The following is a 22,245-nucleotide window of genomic DNA, read 5'->3' as shown; positions in this document are numbered from 1 at the left end:
AAAAATAAAATATTAATGTGTATTAATATGAATCTGTGTTAGAATGGTCGAAAAGACATGGATCAAGCCGGATCTAATATTAGTCGTTGATTAGGGACTTAATCTCGGCCGTTGATATGTCAACAGGAAAAGTATAAGAGGAGGCTTGAGGGTCACTTGGAGAACACACCAGAGTGATCAGTTATTTTATTCTCTAGAGCAGGGTTTGCTAAGAGAGATAGAATCAATGATCGGGAGAGCAACTGAGGGGCATTTAGTACAGAGAGACAGAGAGGCAGAGATAATGCCGGGAGAGCAGCAAAGCAGCCAGAGAAAGTGACGCAAGAGCAGCCAGTGCTCACGTAGGGCCATGCAGAGGCAGCTAAGTGCTGCGCAGAGCACCAGAGAGGCCAGGTAGCTGACACAGAGGGTCAGAGAGCTGATGCAGGGCTTCCCGGGGCTAACGTAGGCCAAGATAGGCTGACGCAGGGCCAACACTGGGCTAGGAGAGGCTGACACAGTCTAGATTGGGCAGACGTTGGGTTTTCTGGGGCAGATTGGTGCTGAGTAGCTGCCGGAAGGATTATCCGGGGTTTCAGCTAGTAGATTTGTCAGAAACTGAGAGGTATTACTGCCAAGGAAATTCTCTGTTGGGTAGGCCAGTTTCGGCACCCAGATTGTACTCTGATATTGCTTAATAAGAAAACCCTCAGATAGCTGCACCGGTTTTCCCACATTGGGTTTTTTCGGGGACATTAGTCCAAAAATAATGGTGTCATATGGTGTGTTTGTTCTTGTTTCTTTTAGTTGTTGATTTGTAATATGTTGAGCATGCACTAGTGTTTATTTTCAGTATTTACATTGTAACTAACTTGTTAAGGAAAATTACAAGTAGATAGGAATAAATCAGATAGAGTGCCTACAGGGTTTCTAACTAAGTAGACTTAGAAACTTCAACATGGTATCAGAGCGTGATTGTAGATCATAGGAGGACTAAAGGACATCAGCCGAGCGGAGTAATAACAACAAAAAACAGTTGTCCCGAGGTAAAAAAAGCTATTTCTAGCAGCGCAGAAGTCAATGAAGTGTGACGCAGAGCCAACCAGAGCCACGCAGAAGAAGTCGGGAACTGCACAGAGCATCAGAGAGGCTAGCGTTGTTGATGCAGAGGGCTGACGCAGGGCATCCCAGGGTTGACGCAGACCCATTCGGGGTGACGCAAAGCCAACGTGAGGCACAGAGGGCTGACGCAGTTCACAGAGAGGCAGTTCCTAGGGTCTAGAAGGCTTGCAGGAATATTGCGGAGTGGAGTTGGTGAGGTACTGTAGTTAGAACAATACCTAACAGAGAAGGGCCAGAGGAGTTGTTATTGAGGGTTTCTAGCCGAGGAACCCGGATCAGAAGTGCAGCTGAACAAGTCAATCAGAGTAGGGGGCATCTCAACAAGCGGCAAAAGGATTTCCAGGAGGGAAATCAGGACTCAGAGGGAGTCCAGAAGAGAACTTCCAGACGGGAAGTAGAGACTCAGAGGAGTCGAACAGAGAACTTCCAGGAGGGAAATACAAGAACATCATGGCACTACACGGGGTAAGAGACCAGGATAGAATGGACGGAGCATTGAACTTCGCAGTTTGGAAGGCCATAATCTTATCAATGCTTGACATGAATCGTGTCAAGAACTTTGCCTTGAAGGTAATAATTGTCCCAGTCGACCCCAATGATAATGACTTGTACGAAGAGGCGATGGCAAGGGCCAAGTGCATTATCCTTGACGTGGTCAAGGATCATGTGGTACCACATATAGCCGAGAAGGAAACGACATTTGAAATGTGGCAGGCTCTCAAGAAGCTGTACTAGCATACTTCTGTGCAGAGAAGAATGCTGCTCAAGAACCAGATGAGGTTGTATCAGATGAAGAAGGGTCAATTGATTGACACTTTCCTCAGAGGACTGAATGAGATCCGAGACCAATTAACTACTATAGGAGCGACACCGGACCAGGAGCTTATGGTGAGACAACCCTAAATGCGGTCTCAGAAGATTGGGAAGTATTTGTCCAGAGTAACCTGGGAAGAGGGACTCTCCCACCGTGGGACGAGATGTGGGCAACTCTTCGCTAGGAAGAGATCAGACGACAGTTGAAGACAGGTAGCAATAGCAAAGGGATCAAGATCAAGCAGGAGGAGGAGGATGTGGCCCTAGCATTTGAGGGAAAGCAGGAGAAGTGGAAGAAGAAAGATCTCTCCAAGATCAAGTGCTTCCACTATGGGTAGCTGGGTCATTATGCGACCCAATGTCCAAGGAAGAAAAGTAAGGGAGAGTCTTCCGAGACTAAGGCAGCGCCAACACGGGCAGAGAAGGAAGTTTTGATAGACGATGATTGTGCCATGAGTGCACACGCGCCACTTGGGAAGAAGTGGGGAGACATTGAGCTGTAGTTAGGCGGACTAAAGGTGATGAGGGGCAGGATCCTTGAGGTACCCAGCCTTTTGGATTAGACCTTGCTATGGGAGTCCCGAAGAGGAGTAGCAGGATTGGCTGAGTCGGGTAGAGATAGATGCAGATGGAGCCACAGAGAAAGCTACCGTGCAAGAGTCTCGAGACAGCGCAAGGCTAGCAGGCTGCAACAGTGCGAGAGGCACAGGAGTGTTGCAACAGTGTAGGATGGCACAGAGAGGTGTGCAACGGTGCGAGATGTAGGGAGCACTTGTCAGCGGCAGAGGGAGTTTTAGCATCAGTGGGTGTCTCTAGCCCAACATGGAGGTCAGTTTGGGAGATCAGTTACTTACTTCTCAATAATTGAGTTGCAGTGCAACAGTGGGCAGCACGATGCAACATGATGAGAGGAGGTGCAGTGCAAATGCAGTGTTGGGAGAAAGGATCAGTAGCAACACGGATGCAGAGGGAGCTGTCGTACAGATGCAGCAGTGGCTGTGGCAGAACCATGGGCAGCAGTGCAGGAGGCAACAATGCAGAGGATGTTGGGCAGGAAGGCCTACCATCAGTACAGGTACCGATGTTGAATGATTAGAGTAATACTCAGTGAGGAGTATTGCTAGAGGACAATCCTCGCTAAGAGGGAGTGTTGATTTGGGGTAGCATTGGATGTGCTCTGTTGTCGCGCAGATTGACACGACAACGCTCAGACCGGGGGCTGTCACTCTGATCCCCGATCCTTCCGTTTAAGCCTGGCTCCCGCGGCTAAGGGGGGTAGTCCCTGTGAGATGATGAGACCAACTGTCGACCAGTTGGTTGGGAGACACGAGATACGATATAAAAAGCACTCGATGGATTTGATTAATTTAGCAGACCAGTGCCTTAAGAGATTGTGGTTAAAACGATTACTTGTTAAATGATATAAAAATATGGACCATGAACAACAATCATCTATCATCAGCTAAATCACAATGCTCTTAGAATGATGAAAACGATATCCAGCAACTGAGAATTTCGAAAAGATAAAGATGAATGCTTTAAACCACCATGAATCATAAACCATTAACCAGATATCAATTTCGCATCTCGACTTGAAAATTTAGATCTCAGCATGAAAAATATGACAATTTCCGAAAATAACTGGATCTAAAAAATTTCCACAAAATTTTTATATTTTTTCGAATTTTTTTATTTTTTTTTTTTTTTAACTAAAAAAGCAAAAGTAAAAAATGAAATCTAAAATTTATCTAAAACTAGACTATAAAAATAAAACTAAATCTAAAAAATTATAAATAAATCTTCTTATTTTTTATTTTTTTATTTAAAAAAAAAAATGAAAATCAAAAAATCAAAAAAATTAAAATTTAAAATCTATTCTAAAACTAAACTATTTTAAAAATGAAACTAAATCTAAAATCTTTTTTTTTTTTTTTTATATTATAAAAATAAAAAAGGAAGGAAAAATCTAAAATTAAAATCTAACAATTATAAAAATCTAAAATAAAATTAAACCAAAGTTTAAATCTAATGACTGAGAACTATTTTAAATAAAACAACAAAACTATACGAATTTTTTAAATCTACGCTGGCCTTTTTCATTTGATTTAAAATACAATGGAACGAATCTAAAATAAATGAAATCAAAACTAAAAGAAATTTAAAATCTAAACAAAGTCCTAAACTAAATACAAATTCAGATCTAACCTAAAAATCTAACCTAAAGCATTATAATCCAAAATCTAACTAACGCTAACATATTAAAACTTAATTAAAACAAAACTAAATAAAACAAAATAAAATCTAATTAAAATCTATGACTGAAACGTAAACATTTCTTTTTGTTTTATTGTTTTTTTTTTTTTTTTATGATTCTATAAACAACGAAACTATAAAAGAATCAAAATCTAGAAATTAAAATACATAACAAATTAGAATCCTAAACTAAATCTAAGCTGGCCTATCCCCAAAAAAAAATCAGAACGGAAAAACGGCAACACAATTTAAAATCAAAAAAAATATCCACCTTACCATATGACTATATGACCTACGTGAATACGCACAACCCCAAAACGCATTATATAACCAAAAAAAAAAAATCTAGATTTACCTGTTCCGGACCCAAATTCGACTTACCTGCTACGCTAACCGCAATACGACTGTCTCTTGGTCACCGGAGGAAGGGAAACCTAGCACCGAAGCTCAGCGAAGGGATTTTGCAGTCGACGGCAGAATGATAGAAACTCGAAATCAATCTGAGAGTTACGCTATATCTCTCAGCAGAATTCGAAAAACGAGTTGCATTGTTACTTGCGTGATGGCCTGAAAATCTTTGACGGATCGCTGAATGCGGATTTGTTTAAAGCTTGCCTGAGGTTTAATACCTTGTTTCCACGCAAATCTGGCACTGTCGGCAGCTTAAAAACGATGTTGGAATAACCTTTTTATACAGTCATTCCCACGAGAGATTGAAAGCACGATGCTGCACTGGACGTGAACTGTCTGCTACGCAAAATGGAGAAGAGATCAACGCTCATTTGATAATGAATCGATTGCGCAGATCTGTCTGTCGGCAGCGTAAAATTTATTCGATTCTTCCAGCCGGTAACTGATATCTCATTACAGCATTCAAGACCATGAGCTGAGAAAACAGAACCCTCCTGCTCACGCTGACGGGAATGAGCTTTAGTCAATGTAGAGTGCCATTTACGCGCAATCCGCAGGGTGAAAGTGATCTCTTTAGATGCGTTCAGCCGTTTCTGGAGATAACTGGCTGAGAAAACTTCTGCGGTGGACAATTTTGATCTGGAACATATTTGCTACCTCATGCCACGGCGGTGATCTGAAGAATTTCTGTCTATTGAAATACTGGAGCAGAGTAATTTCACGCCAGAAGATTTGCTATGCAATCACGCCCTTAGTAGAAATGGACACTGAGAGACATTACCCTGGAGGTACCCTGCCCCTGAAATGAAATCACCCAAAAAATGATATATGCCTCAAACCAAAACTGAAAACCCTAATGAAAATTGTATAAAGCAGAAATTTAAAACCCTAAACCGCTGATTAATGTACAGATTTGGCCCCTTAACAGCCAGATTTAGCAGTAAGCACGGAAAACATTTTAAAGAACAGAAATTTCAGATCGTCATTGTGAAGAACTTCAGAAAATCTCTCATGCAAACTTAGAAAAATAAACCGAATGATAGACCCAGGATCAAATCCAACTGGGCTCAGCAAAAAATGCTTGCGGGAGTTGGCTGGTTCAGCCGAGAACTTCCCCGAACGCCCACAAAATTTCCTTCAATGATGTTTTCTGCACAGCTCAAAACAATTGTCAATAAAGAGGGCAAAATGCTGCTAGATCTCAGGAAGTAATGGAGATACCTGCCATTACTTCAGAAACCCTAACAGCACCCAAACCCCAGCAAGTGAACAAGATACCTGTGCTCACAATACTCTACAAAAAGCTATTATTAACGGCTGAAAATAACATATGCAGAAAATGAAACAATCTCACAGCATTTTAAGAGAGTAACACCAGCAAGATATGGACCCCAAAGTCTTCTTTTATTAACCAGAAACAGATTTACAAGAGAGCTTCTTCAGTATCTGACTCACAGATCGAATGAATCTGAAATAACCACCTAAAACCCTATATAAAGGAAATGATCCCAACGGCTAGTTCGAATGATCCATGTAGAAATGATCTCGACCGTTGATGAGAATCAAGACATCTCTTGATCTCATCCGTCGATTTATTCACTTAATTTTTTATTATTTTTTAAACTTTTTAAATTTCTAAAAATTTTATTATTTTATTATTATTTTTTAAATTTTTTATTATTTATTATTTTATTTTATTTTTAAAATTTTTTATTATTTTATTATTTTTATTCATTTTTTTAATTTTTTTTTTTTTTTTTTTAATTCATTTTAAAATGGATCACCGAACTAAGCCTTCGGAAACATCACCTAGGACCTAGGACTTAGGACTCATGAGGGGATTTACAACATTTTTCGACCCTCAGGACACATTACATCATGACTTTTACAACTTACATCTCAAGGGGACAAGCCCACTTAACACAGACCCTCATCAATCACCCAGTTCTGCGACACAACTATAATCTAGTAGATTAACACACTAGGATTCTCCTAAAGTTCTAATGACAAAATGCATCCCGGCTTTGGGGTCATGTTTGAAGGAAAACTCTGCCGATCATAGATCGGTGAGACAAAAAACCTTCCGGGACATAGATTATCATAGAAAGTTAGGTCCACCTAGGCAATTTTACATACATGACTCTGATCTGCTTAGATTATTTACAATTCATACATGCAGACTGGGTTTACAACTGAAATGATTAAGCTGCTGATGACTGCAGGTGGCACGAACACGCTGATCAGGTGCTGCCCCTTTTTGCAAAGAAAAGGGGGGGGGTACTGCATGGGTAGTTGACCAGCAGAGGTCAACATCTGGCTCTACTTGGGGACACATTGCTGCTTGCAGGAATGTGAGAATCCAGAATCTGCATCCATACAACACAAAAAATAAGTAGCGTCCATCCAAAAATCATCATATAACTTTAAGCACACGAAAGATAAAAGCTCTTCATTTATTGACTATCTAAAGCAGAAATAAGAATGCTGAAAAAACAAGGCGTAGGGTTAGAAATACGATACAAAGGATGCCCCATGGCATCAGATGTGTTCAATATAGTGCATACTGAGCATTTGCCTGCTTTCAGGCAAATCTGTCGACTGCTTGTCGGATGTGCCATGTCCAATTTTGCATATGGTAGGACTCTTTCCTATCCGAAAATCAAGCTGCTCACGGCCGTCTGATGAGTCAAATCTTCTTCTTATTTTCTTTCTCTTACGCTTTTTCTTTCTGGCAGGTTGAATTACTGATGACACGGAACTTTCTGTTTCAAAACTATCAGATGAAGTATGCGTGATATGTCTTTCTTTAGCCCGCATCTGATCTTTATCATTCTTAAGTCTATCCGGATCACCTTCAATTAACAATCTTTCAATCGAATCAACAACCTCCCAATAATAAGATGAATCTTGTTGCAGCAAATGAGAAGACTCCTGATCTGTTGATGTTTGCTGGTTTCTCTTATCCTCTGCCAGTTGCTGAAACCTTTGAACTTGTATTTTAATGGCATCCATTTGACTAGAGTGTTCAACCTTTGTAGCACTGATTTGTCTGGAATGGTGTTCTTGCATGTCTTTTATTACTTTAACATTCTTTTCCTTTATGTCCATCAAGCAATGCTGCATAAAATTTATTTCTTCTTTATGATTTGCTTGCATGTCAGCCACTTGATTATTATGATTGAACGTCATGATAGTCATTTCCTCATCCATAGTTAATAACTTGTTTTGCATAGAGTCAATTTCCTTATCATGATCAGCTTTCATGGTCACCATATTTTCCTCTAAGACTGACAACCTGCTTTGCATGATTCTAATTTCTGTTTCATAATTAGTTTTTATGGCCTCAATTTCTTTAGCATGGTGACTTTGCGTGACCTCAATCTCCCTGTTACGTTTTTCCAGATGGGTGCATAAAGTTTTCACATCATTGACATAATTAGTTTGATTGATTTCCATATTTCTCACCAGCATCATTAGGTCTCGTATAATTTGCTTTTGCTCTTCTTTTTCATTGTCATTTGTCCCTGATTTTTCACTATCATGAACTTGATCTGCAATATTTCCAGTGGATGACACATTCTGACATGATGAATCGTCTTGGGATCTTTCAGCTGGACCTCTTATCAAATTACTTTCATTCTGTTGCACAATTTTAGAGGCAGAAGGCAAGCTGTTTGGATAACCATATCTATTTTTAAAAGCATCGACAATGTCTTCTAAAGAAGTGAAAGATTCCTTTGGAAAATTGTTAAACCAATTCAAAGCATCATCTTTTAAAGAAAGGACAAATAGACGCATTTTGATATCTTCATGATTAAACTGAGGGGATCTACAGTATATGGTCATGATGCGAGTAAACAAGACTATATGCCTTCTAACAGCGATTGGATCACCATCCGAGAAAATAGGTAACTTAGGAATGGCATCTTCCGGAAAATCATGGAGACGTTCAGTAAAACGACATGGCTTAAATGAATAATCCATGATGAATGATAAGGGATTAAAAGGATGATAGAACTAGATACTTGCTCAAGAAAATCAAGAGATGAAAACAGTGGAGTCGCCACTTGAACAATGAATCTGATTCTAGGATCCAAAAGGTAACCACAAGCAAATATGAGGAAAGCTTCTTGTCTGGGAAAAATGAGAAAGTGGAGTCGCCACCCAAACAAGAAACAAATCCAAGAGATGCTGCTGATATGGGATGAAAAGATGTCAATAATATTGAATCTGCCAGCTCAACTGAGGGATGAGAGATGAGAAGATAAATGTCGATGAAACTCCGAGAAAACAATTTCCCCGGCAACGGCGCCAAAAAATGTTGGCATTGCCGGGCCAGATGAAAAGATAAAAATGAGAAGGAAGAAAAGTCGTTGAAATGCCGAGAAAACAAAGTCCCCGGCAACGGCGCCAAAAAATGTTGTTGCGTTGCCGGCTCAAACGAATGATAGAAAGATGTACGATGAATGATGAAAAGATGATGAAATGCCGAGAAAACAAAGTCCCCGGCAACGGCGCCAAAAAATGTTGGCGTTTCCGGGCCAGATGAAGAGATAAGAAATGAGAAAAATGATTTGTCGTTTGAAACACCGAGAAAAAGTATCCCCGACAACGACGCCAAAAAATGTTGTCGTGCAGATTGACACGACAACGCTCAGACCGGGGGCTGTCACTCTGATCCCCGATCCCTCCGTTTAAGCCTGTCTCCCGCGGCTAAGGGGGTAGTCCCTGTGAGATGATGAGACCAACTGTCGACCAGTTGGTTGGGAGACACGAGATACGATATAAAAAGCACTCGATGGATTTGATTAATTTAGCAGACCAGTGCCTTAAGAGATTGTGGTTAAAACGATTACTTGTTAAATGATATAAAAAATATGGACCATGAACAACAATCATCTATCATCAGCTAAATCACAATGCTCTTAGAATGATGAAAACGATATCCAGCAACTGAGAATTTCGAAAAGATAAAGATGAATGCTTTAAACCACCATGAATCATAAACCATTAACCAGATATCAATTTCGCATCTCGACTTGAAAAATTTAGATCTCAGCATGAAAAATATGACAATTTCCGAAAATAACTGGATCTGAAAAATTTCCACAAAATTTTTATATTTTTTCGAATTTATTTATTTATTTATTTTTTTAACTAAAAAAGCAAAAGTAAAAAATGAAATCTAAAATTTATCTAAAACTAGACTATAAAAATAAAACTAAATCTAAAAAATTATAAATAAATCTTCTTATTTTTTATTTTTTTATTTAAAAAAAAAATGAAAATAAAAAAATAAAAAAAATTAAAATTTAAAATCTATTCTAAAACTAAACTATTTTAAAAATGAAACTAAATCTAATTTTTTTTTTTTTTTTATATTATAAAAATAAAAAAAAGGAAAAATCTAAAATTAAAATCTAACAATTATAAAAATCTAAAAATAAAATTAAACCAAAGTTTAAATCTAATGACTGAGAACTATTTTAAATAAAACAACAAAACTATAAGAATATTTTAAATCTACGCTGGCCTTTTTCATTTGATTTAAAATACAATGGAACGAATCTAAAATAAATGAAATCAAAACTAAAAGAAATTTAAAATCTAAACAAAGTCCTAAACTAAATACAAATTCAGATCTAACCTAAAAATCTAACCTAAAGCATTATAATCCAAAATCTAACTAACGCTAACATATTAAAACTTAATTAAAACAAAACTAAATAAAACAAAATAAAATCTAATTAAAATCTATGACTGAAACGTAAACATTTCTTTTTGTTTTATTGATTTTTTTTTTTTTATGATTCTATAAACAACGAAACTATAAAAGAATCAAAATCCAGAAATTAAAATACATAACAAATTAGAATCCTAAACTAAATCTAAGCTGGCCTATCCCCAAAAAAAAATCAGAATGGAAAAACGGCAACACAATTTAAAATAAAAAAAAATATCCACCCTACCATATGACTATATGACCTACGTGAATACGCACAACCCCAAAACGCATTATATAACCAAAAAAAAAAAATTCTAGATTTACCTGTTCCGGACCCAAATTCGACTTACCTGCTACGCTAACCGCAATACGACTGTCTCTTGGTCACCGGAGGAAGGGAAACCCAGCACCGAAGCTCAGCGAAGGGATTTTGCAGTCGACGGCAGAATGATAGAAACTCGAAATCAATCTGAGAGTTACGCTATATCTCTCAGCAGAATTCGAAAAACGAGTTGCATTGTTACCTGCGTGATGGCCTGAAATCTTTGACGGATAGCTGAATGCGGATTTGTTTAAAGCTTGCCTGAGGTTTAATACCTTGTTTCCATGCAAATCTGGCACTGTCGGCAGCTTGAAAACGATGCTGGAATAACCTTTTTATACAGTCATTCCCACGAGAGATTGAAAGCACGATGCTGCACTGGACGTGAACTGTCTGCTACGCAAAATGGAGAAGAGATCAACGCTCATTTGATAATGAATCGATTGCGCAGATCTGTCTGTTGGCAGCGTAAAATTTATTCGATTCTTTCAGCCGGTAACTGATATCTCATTACAGCATTCAAGACCATGAGCTGAGAAAACGGAACCCTCCTGCTCACGCTGACGGGAATGAGCTTTAGTCAATGTAGAGTGCCATTTATGCGCAATCCGCAGGGTGAAAATGATCTCTTTAGATGCGTTCAGCCGTTTCTGGAGATAACTGGTTGAGAAAACTTCTGCGGTGGACAATTTTGATCTGAAATATATTTGCTACCTCATGCCACGGCGGTGATCTGAAGAATTTTTGTCTTTTGAAATACTGGAGCAGAGTAATTTCACGCCAAAAGATTTGCTACGCAATCACGCCCTTAGTAGAAATGGACACTGAGAGACATTACCCTGGAGGTACCCTGCCCCTGAAATGAAATCACCCAAAAAATGATATATGCCTCAAACCAAAACTGAAAACCCTAATGAAAATTGTATAAAGCAGAAATTTAAAACCCTAAACCGCTGATTAATGTACAGATTTGGCCCCTTAACAGCCAGATTTAGCAGTAAGCATGGAAAACATTTTAAAGAACAGAAATTTCAGATCGTCACTGTGAAGAACTTCAGAAAATCTCTCATGCAAACTTAGAAAAATAAACCGAATGATAGACCCAGGATCAAATCCAACTGGGCTCAGCAAAAAATGCTTGCGGGAGTTGGCTGGTTCAGCCGAGAACTTCCCCGAACGCCCACAAAATTTCCTTCAATGATGTTTTCTGCACAGCTCAAAACAATTGTCAATAAAGAGGGCAAAATGCTGCTAGATCTCAGGAAGTAATGGAGATACCTGCCATTACTTCAGAAACCCTAACAGCACCCAAACCCCAGCAAGTGAACAAGATACCTGTGCTCACAATACTCTACAAAAAGCTATTATTAACGGCTAAAAATAACATATGCAGAAAATGAAACAATCTCACAGCATTTTAAGAGAGTAACACCAGCAAGATATGGACCCCAAAGTCTTCTTTTATTAACCAGAAACAGATTTACAAGAGAGCTTCTTCAGTATCTGACTCACAGATCGAATGAATCTGAAATAACCACCTAAAACCCTATATAAAGGAAATGATCCCAACGGCTAGTTCGAATGATCCATGTAGAAATGATCTTGACCGTTGATGAGAATCAAGACATCTCTTGATCTCATCCGTCGATTTATTCACTTAATTTTTTATTATTTTTTAAATTTTTTAAATTTCTAAAAATTTTATTATTTTATTATTATTTTTAAAATTTTTAAATTTTTTATTATTTATTATTTTATTTTATTTTTTAAATTTTTTATTATTTTATTATTTTATTATTTTTATTCATTTTTTAAATTTTTTTTTTTTTTTTTTTTTAATTCATTTTAAAATGGATCACCGATCTAAGCCTTCGGAAACATCACCTAGGACCTAGGACTTAGGACTCATGAGGGGATTTACAACATTTTTCGACCCTCAGGACACATTACATCATGACTTTTACAACTTACATCTCAAGGGGACAAGCCCACTTAACACAGACCCTCATCAATCACCCAGTTCTGCGACACAACTATAATCTAGCAGATTAACACACTAGGATTCTCCTAAAGTTCTAATGACAAAATGCATCCCGGCTTTGGGGTCAGGTTTGAAGGAAAACTCTGCCGATCATAGATCGGTGAGACAAAAAACCTTCCGGGACATAGATTATCATAGAAAGTTAGGTCCACCTAGGCAATTTTACATACATGACTCTGATCTGCTTAGATTATTTACAATTCATACATGCAGACTGGGTTTACAACTGAAATGATTAAGCTGCTGATGACTGCAGGTGGCACGAACACGCTGATCAGGTGCTGCCCCTTTTTGCAAAGAAATGGGGGGGGTACTACATGGGTAGTTGACCAGCAGAGGTCAACATGCTCTAGCCACGAAATTTGGTGGAGAGGTTGGGGCACATGAGATCTCCAATACCCAGAAAGGGTTTGGGTAGATTCTAAATAGATCAGGAGATATTAAAATAATTAATATTTTTAATGGAGTCCTTAAGTCTAAACTTAGGGAAAATAAAATATTAATGTGTATTAATATGAATCTGTGTTAGAATGGTCCAAAAGACATGGATCGAGCCAGATCTAATCTTAGCTGTTGATTAGGGACTTAATGTCAGCCGTTGATATGTCAACAGCAAAAGTATAAGAGGAGTCTTGAGGGTCACTTGGAGAACACACTAGAGTGATTAGTCATTCTGTTCTCTAGAGCGAGGTTTGCTAAGAGAGATAAAATCAGTGATCGAGAGAGCAGCTGAGGGGCATTGAGTACAGAGAGAGAGAGGAAGAGATAGTGCTGGGAGAGTAGCAAAGTAGCCAGAGAAAGTGATGCAGGAGCAGCCAGTGCTCACGCAGGGCCACACAGAGGCAAGCTAAGTGTTGTGCAGAGCACTAGAGAGGCCAACGTAGCTGACACAGAGGGTCAGAGAGCTGACGCAGGGCTTCCTAGGGCTGACGTAGGCCAAGATAGGTTGACGCAGGGCCAGTGCTGGGCTAGGAGAGGCTGACGCAGTCCAGATTGGGCAGACACTGGGGTTTCTGGGGCAGATTGGTGCTGAGTAGCTGCCGGAAGGATTATTCGGGGTTTCAGCCAGTAGATTTGTCAGAAACTGAGAGGTATTACTACCAAGGAAATTCTCTGTTGGGTAGGCCAGTTTCGACACCCAGATTGTACTCTGATATTGCTTAATAAGAAAACCCTCAGATAGCTGCACCGATTTTCCCACATTGGGTTTTTCCGGGGACATTAGTCCAAAAATAATGGTGTCATATGGTGTGTTTGTTTTTGTTTTTTTTAGTTGCTGATTTGTAATATGTTGAGCACGCATTAGTGTTTATTTTCAGTATTTACATTGTAAATAACTTGTTAAGGAAAATAACAAGTAGGTAGGAATAAATCAGATAAAGTGCATGGAGGGTTTCTAACTAAGTAGACTTAGAAACTTCAACATATGGGAAACTAAGGAATAACTCAGAATGAAAGAGTTCTTTGTATTTGGTGTAATAAATAAGAGAGTGAATACTTTCTTATATAGGTTACACTAGTATTGAGTCAATCCACTTTATGAATGTGGGATTGATCAATAAGACATAAAAGCAAATATGTAACATAAAGTGAAATGCCTAAGTCTATTCAATAATTAACCATTATTACATAATTTAATACCCTCCCTTAATGGTCAATTTACTAACTACACCAAGCTTATCTCGGAATTTTACATATTTTTTAGGACCCAAAGGCTTGGTAAGAATGTCTGCAGTTTGATCTTCTGTGGGACAGTACTGCAGCTCAATAGATCCATCTTCAACAAGTTGTCTGATGAAATGGCAGTGTATATCAATATGTTTGGATCGCTCGTGGAAGACTGGATTTTTGGCAAGTTTCATCACCCCTTGATTGTCACAAAAGAGGGGTGTGGGCTTTGTTTGCTGCATATGCATATCTGATAGCATCCTTCTGAGCCAAACTGTCTCGCACGCTCCTTTCACTGCTCCTCGATATTCTGCTTCTGTTGAGGAAAGGGCTACTACATGCTGCTTCTTGCTGGTCCATGTGACTGCACCTGTGCCAAGGCTGAAGACATATCCAGAAGTGGATTTTCTGTCATCAACAAAACCTGCCCAATCTGAATCTGTATATCCACACAACCTAGGTTCTTTGCTTCTATTATACAGAATGCCAAAGTCAAGTGTCCCTTTCACATATCTCAGTACCCGCTTTGCTGCAGTCCAGTGCTCTACTTTTGGCGCTATCATGAATCTGGAAATGTAGCTCACAGCAAAACATAAGTCATGTCTAGTGGCTGTAAGATATATCAAGCTCCCCACTAGTTGCCTGTATATGGATTCATTAACTGCCTTTGAGTCTGTCTAGGTTGAAAGTTTCAGTCCTTTCTCCATAGGTGTAGACAAGAGTTTTCAATCTGTCATTTTGAACCTATCCAACAAACCCCTGGCATATTTTGACTGTGAGATGAAAATGCTGCTACCTATTTGCCAGACTGCTACATCTAGACAGTAGTGTAGGAGGCCTAGATTAGTGATGTCAAAAGCTTTTATTATATTATTTTTTATCTATTCTATATCCTTTTCGTCACGACCCGTGACAATGATATCATCTACATATATAACTAGAAGGATGATATTCTTACCAACTCTTTTGACATACATGTTTGAATCTAAAGGACTCCTTTGGAACCCCTGTTCATCCAAATATTTGTCAATTATTATGTATCACGCTTGAGGTGCCTGCTTCAAGCCATACAGAGCCTTCTTTAGTCGACAGACCAATTGCTCTTTTCTTGAAACCTAAAACCCCTGTGGTTACTATATGTAAACTTCTTCCTACAAGTCTCCATTGAGGAAGGCGGTCTTTATGTCCATTTGATGGAATTGGTAGCCAAACTGTGTTGCTATTGTTAGAACAAGACGATGGTGCTCATATTTGCTGTGGGAGCAAAGGTCTCCTCATAATCGATGCCTTCCTGCTAAGACAATACTTTTGCAAATAATCGTGCTTTATGTTTGTCAAGTGTACCATTTGCTTTATACTTGACCTTGTAGACCCACTTGCAGCCAATGGGTTTCATCCCTAGTGGAAGATATGTGAGATCCCATGTCTGATTTTTCATCAAAATTTCATGTTCAAATTCCATGGCTTTCTCCCATTTAGGGCTTCCGTTTGCCTCCTCAAAGTGTTGTGGCTCAACGATTTCCTGTAGATTGGATATAAGAGCAAAGTTAACCATAGATGGTTGTTGTATGCTCTTTCCTATGGATGATCATCTCTGGATCATTTCGCCTATCCGAACATCACTAATGGTGTTATGCCACCATTTGGGTCTTTTCTTAGGATCCACCCCACCCAAATCAGTATTGCCACCATGACTTGGGCTACCTATAGGGATGTCATCCGACCGTTGAATCAGACTGTCAGGATCATAAATTATCGAACTAAGAGTCTCATCTTCCCCCCCTTCAGGTGGAGCTGCCTGAAGCCTGATACCTGAATCTGCTGGTACCTTTGGGTGCTCAGTAATTATGGACGCAAAAGAAGGTTGGAAAGGTCCAACATCCTCATCAACAACAACATCTCTGTTGAAGGTCACTTGATTAGTGGCTGTATCAACCAACCTGTAAGCCTTATGAGTGTCACTGTATCCTGTAAGCATCAATTTCTTGCTCTTTGGATCTAACTTGGTTCTTTTCTGAGCTGGAATCCAAGTGTAAGCAATAGATCCAAAGACTTTGAGATGACTCACTTTAGGCTTTCTAACAGACTATGATTTTTCTGGTGTTTTCTTCTTCACCACCATCGTTGGAGATCTATTCAACAGATAAACTGCTGTGAAGACTGCTTCAGCCCAAAACCTGTGTGGAACACATATGTTCTGCAACATACATCTGGCCATCTTTGTGATGGTGTGGTTTCTTCTTTCAACCACTGCGTTTTGTTGTGGAGTGTGGGGTGTAGTGTAGTCTCTTAATTCCATGTTTAGCACAAAAGTTTTGGAATTATTTGAAACATAATTCACCACCATTATCAAACCTAAGAGTGGTGATGTGACAACCTGACTCTTTTTCCACTAATGCTTTGAACTTTTGAAATTCATTAAACACTTTTGATTTCAATTTTAAAAAATACACCCACATCTTCCTACTGAAATCATCAACAAACAGAAGAAAATACTTGGCATCGGTGATTGATGTCGTGTTCATTGGTCCACAAATGTCTGCATGAACTAGTTGAAGGACTCTTTGCGCTCTCCAAGCATGTCCTTCATCAAAAGGTGATCGATGTTGCTTCCCAACTTGGCAAGCTTTGCAAACTCCTTGGATCTTCAGTGGTATGTTTGGAAGTCCATCGAACCGTTTCTCTCGAGCCAGCTGAGAGAGATAAGTCATATTTAGGTGCCCATACCTCAAATGCCATAGTGTACTGATATCTGATGCAAATTTAGCTGCCAATGCATGTTCTTTGACCTATCCAATGTCTACCAACCTGAACAAACCATGATCCTCCACACGAAGAGCCACAATTTCCTTGGTGTCCTTGTCAACTATATAGCATTTATGATTGCCAAAGTTGATATCTAGATTGGTTGGGGAAATACCTCGTAATCTGACTAACTGATTGCAGATTTAGTTCCATACCTGGCACATAGTAGACATTGAGAAATAGTAAGGCTTTCTCTCCAAAAGAAATATGAATATTACCTTTACTAGCTATTGTATATTCTGCCCCACCACCAAATATTACAGAATCATTGGATGAACATGATCCAAACTCTGTGTACCAGTTCTTTCTGTTGGTGAAATGTTGTAAAGCTCCAGAATCAATATACCAAGAAGATGATTTGGACTAATTTGCTTGTGTCGTGGCTATGAAGGCATAGAAGGCTGACTCCTCTACTGTGTTCGGCAACATGAGCCTTTTGCCGAGGCCCTCCTTGGTTGGATTTCTGGTTAGCCAACCTTTTCCTACAATATTTCTTCACATGGTCTGTCTTGCCACAATAATGACAAGTGATGGTCTTTTGTCCCTACGAGCCATCCTCCTCATTGTGCTAGGATTGCTTCTTGACCCCTTTACCTTTTCCCTTGTAATTGGCCACAAAAGGCTTGCTTAGAACCCTCTGTCTCAGTATTGCTGCTGAACTGTTTCTTCCATCTGTCCTACTGTAAGAGCTTGTTGCAAAGCTCTTCAAACTTCAGGTCAACATTTGTAGTAGTGATGTTGAGGGTTTCTATGAAGTGCTCATAGGCTCGTGGTAAGCTTTTCAGCGTGATAACCACCATATCCTCTTCTTCCATCTTCCGACCAATGGCTTGCAACTAATCCCAGATGTCCTTGATCTTGAGCAAGTGCTCTTGCAACGATGCACCCTCACTCATCGTGATTGAGAACAACTTGTTCTTAAAAAAAAAAGCTTGCCCTTTGGAGTTAAGATGGGCCGACCTGTAGATGTGAAAAATTGATTGCTTCTGTGTATGCAATGAAAAATGCGGACCATGGCTACATTATATTTCAACACAACTACCTTATTTTTAGAAGCTCAAAGGAAACTCCATCCCAAGCATCTAGTAGGATTTAAGTAAAATCATTACGTAGGGGTTAGGGGATCATATCTTGCCTCTAAGTCTTCACATTAAAGAAAATAAATGTAAAATCTACTCCCTTCTCTGGTGGTTTTCACAAAGCCTTTGACATGGATCCCAACACCTATGATTTCATAGGCGTTGGAATTTATTATTCTAATGAAGAGTATCACTGTATTTATGACCTTATGTAAAATAATTGTTGGGTGGTTCTGCAATTTTCTTGAAATTCAGAGCATTATTGGTGCCAACTTGCCAAGTATGTTTCATCCATAGTTCTTGCTTTATGCACTGATAAGCTAGAGGGTTTTATCCTACATTCGGCAAGTTGGAATGATGGTAATATACTCTTAGGTGTTGTCATTGCCATTATTCCTTTTGTGGATGATATTATTTTGATAGTACATGTTACTACTTATATTGGATGAGGCTTGCACTTGTTATTTCTTTCACAAAGGATCGGGTTGCGCGAAGTGGGGACTGGGGGCAATGTTGCAGGAAGCGAGGACGAAGTGGGTTTGTTTTTTGGAAGCAAAGTGTCCGAATTGTCATTTTTAGAAATCCCTGGACGCTGTTGTAGCGGCCACAACACCCTCCAAAATTTTGGCCTATACTTAAATTTCGGAGCCCACTGTGGATCCTGTGAACGATCGTTCCTTAGTCACTTAATTGGTGAGGTTTCCTTAGTCACTTAATTGGTGAGCTGATGATCTCAACCTTCCCTCTTCGATCTTAAGATTCGTTCACACTTTTATCTTTATATAGTATGTGTCATCTTTGGGCATGGCTATTATCTCTTGTCACGCAAAGGGAAGTTTTTTTTGCTTCAAGGGGAAATCTTCGTGAGAATGGGTTTTCCTCACCACATAGACATGTTTCACACTCATTTCACACACTCTTACACAAGTGTCGCCTTTATCCTCCCAAAGTCTATCATCAGAGCCACACTTGTTGTAAGTTGCCACAAAGGTTGTTGCATTAAGCGAAGTATGTGTTATATGTTCTGGATGGTTTATGTTGTATCACTAAGTGTTCAAGTGTGTGATCGTAGTCAAGTTCTATCACTGTTCACATTAGTTCCACTGATCCCACACTTAGCCAAATTCCGGAGTTTCCCTAGCAACCTAACCTCATCTAGCTTTCATGAATTGCGCACTTCGTGCCTGCAACCCTCAAGATTTTCCCTTGCCTGCTGGAACTACGCAATACACAAAAATCCCAACCTTCCTTGGCATTCAAAACTACACAGTTGTTTCCTCTAGTGTCCTTCCCTTAGCCAGAACCCACTATCTCTAGAAACTGCGTTGTTTTGTCCCTCAGGCATCTCAGTTGCCCAGTTCGCCTTACATCCTGAAACTGCGCAAATGTGTCCTCCCAGGGCCTCATCCCGCAGCAGTGCCTTGCATCCTAAAACTGCGTAGTTTTGTCCCTCAACTGCCCAGTCTGCCTTGCATCCTGAAACTGCGCAGATGTGTCCTCCCAGGGCCTCATCCCGCAACAGTCACTGCTTGTTGAAACTACGCAATTGTGTCTCTCAGTGGCCACGAAGAAGGATGACATGCTAGATGACTCTCAAGGAGTTGAGGAGAAAGATAAGCAGACAAAGGAACCCAAGGTATGATAGAAGATTGGGATCGCATGAAGACTCCATCTAATGCATAACCCTTTGGAGGGTAGGTATGGAAAAAAAACACATCTTTTGAAATACACCTCTTAGTGTAGCTTGAAGGACTGCTTATCATTGTCATATCATTCTGTCTTCAATGACATGCATGGTTGCAAGCACTGAAAGTCATTCCATGTGTTTCCTCTACGTGTCTTTCTCCCTTTCGCTTGTTGGATCAATTGTCGTCTTTTGACATGTTTGGTTGTTATGTCATGTTTGCGAACCATTCTGGTGACCTTGAAGGTTGGTCTTTGTGTATACAAGTTGTCCTAGCCATGTAAACACCTATCACACTCATACATAAAATTTTAAGCACTGTTGCACAAGTGTCGTCATGGTCGTCCCAAGGTCTATATCAAGTGTCGCACTTGTCGCTTTTAGTTCTAGACAGTCTCACATAGGTTAATGCTTTGTCTTGTTAATCTGGTGATCTATGTTGTCGTGTCATCGAAGTATTTTAAGTGTGTGATTACAATGTCAAGTGTCTCACAAGTTCACTTGCCTCCTACACTTAGCCATTTTCTTGACAATCCTTCCAACTGGACAACTCCACTTCATTGGACCCCGACCGAGCTGCATTGTGCAGGCTCAGCCCTCAGTGATGCTGCTTTGTTGCCTGGAACTGCGCAGTGCGCAGAGAATGTCCTCTAGGATAGTTGCACTGCACAATCCCAGAGTTGAGCAACCTGCCTTCCTTCCCAGAATTGCGTAGAAATTGCCTCAAAGCCCGACTTGAACTGCACACTTGGTAAGATCAGTCATCAAGCCTCCTCCCTGCCTACTGTAACCCCGCAATGCGTACTGAACCTGCTTTGCCTCCCAAAACTGCGCAGAGGTGTCCTCCCAGTGTCTTCCCTCAACTGGGACTCATTGCTCCCATAAATTGTGCAGAATTGTCCTTCTGATCCGACTATTGCCTTGTCTTGTCTTCCCTCAGAAAACTGCGCAAAGGTGCCCCAGGGTCCCACCTTGCAGCTGCCACTGGTGACCTCAACTGCGCAATCTTGCCTCCCAGTGGTCACTGTGCAGTTTTCCCTGACAGTGAAGACTGTGACCCGAAGTTCCTTAGTCAAGCCTGAGCTGCGCTCTGTGCAGTCTTAGTGACCAGTCTCCCTCCTTGTCACTTGGAACTGCGCAGTGTGCAGTTATTGGGCCCTCTTCCCCAACCTGTCATTTGTCTCGGGCTTGATCCATGGAAAACAATGCATCATCTTAGACTAGGGGGTTTTTGGATTTGATGTTGTCCCGTCATTAATGAATTGCAGGAACAGGCACACCGATAGATCATGGTGAGACGACGAACGAGATGGAGAAGGTGCAAACATGCTAGAAGACTTATTTGCAGTTGGGTGGACGAAAGAAGCTCATCAAAGAACAAGCGAAAGGAACACATGCATGTAAGCATCTTACAAGTTCAAGATCATTGAAGACCCTGCAACATCAAGCTATGTGGAGGAGAAGAGAAAGCACATCTAAGAACACATCCATCACTCAACAGTGACAACAACTTGACGTTGCCACCACAACTAGCTAGTCCATTTTTGTAGTGTCATGTCAAGTTATGTCATGAGTTGTCGAGGCCACATCACTACTATGGGCCATATCTGTTGTAACCGAATGTAATGTAAAGTGAAAGTCCAACAGACACACAATGAAGATGAAGAGTCTTGTCAGTTGAAAAGTCATAGGAAGTTGAATGGTCATGAGGGCAGTCCAAGAGTCACAAGGGTCAAGCATTACCCTTGGCTATATATGTTGATTTGGGGTAGCATCGGATGTGCTCTAGGCCTCAAATTTTGCAGGGAGGCTTGGGCACATGTATTCCAAAGAACCCAGAAAATGTTTTGGGAAATTCCACCCAGAGACAATTTTATTAAAATAATTAATAGTTTTAATGGAGTTCTTAAGTGTAAACTTAGGAAAATTAAAATATTAATGGGTATTAATTTAATTGTGGGTGTAACTTTTAGAAGAAGACATAGATCAAGCCAAAATGATTTGAGCCTTTGATTAAGAATTAATCTAGGCTGTTGGTTGTCCAACATGAAGATATAAGAAGGGGCTTGAGGCTCATTTGGAAAACACACTGAGAGATCCAGAGATCGAATTTCTGAAGTGAGAAGTTCTTAGGAGAAATTTCGATTGAGGAGATTTCTTGCAGTTGAGGGTTGTTGATTTTTGGTAGCATCGGATGTGCTCTAGCCTTGAAATTTGGTGGAGAGGCTAAGGCACATGAGATCTCCAAGACCCATAAATCATTTGGAGAAATTCCACCTAGATGAGGAGTTATTAAAATAATTAATATTTTTAATAGGTTCCTAAGTCTAAACTTAGGAAAAT

At 39.8% G+C, this 22,245-nt stretch overlaps 1 protein-coding gene across 5 annotated transcripts in view; it reads left to right on the top strand.

Moving 5' to 3' along the window:
- The window catches only part of DEG8 (Trypsin family protein with PDZ domain-containing protein), a 399,215-nt gene that overhangs the window by 146,748 nt on the left and 230,222 nt on the right, over positions 1 to 22,245 (top strand). The gene's annotated exons all lie outside the window — the stretch shown is intronic.

This window comes from Pinus tabuliformis, chromosome 5_1, assembly GCF_031772625.1.
Source record: "Pinus tabuliformis cultivar Carrire ecotype Pingquan chromosome 5_1, CPIR1, whole genome shotgun sequence".
NCBI lineage: Eukaryota > Viridiplantae > Streptophyta > Pinopsida > Pinales > Pinaceae > Pinus > Pinus tabuliformis.
Note: the sequence above shows the minus strand (reverse complement) of the source record. Positions and strands in the feature narration are given on the sequence as shown.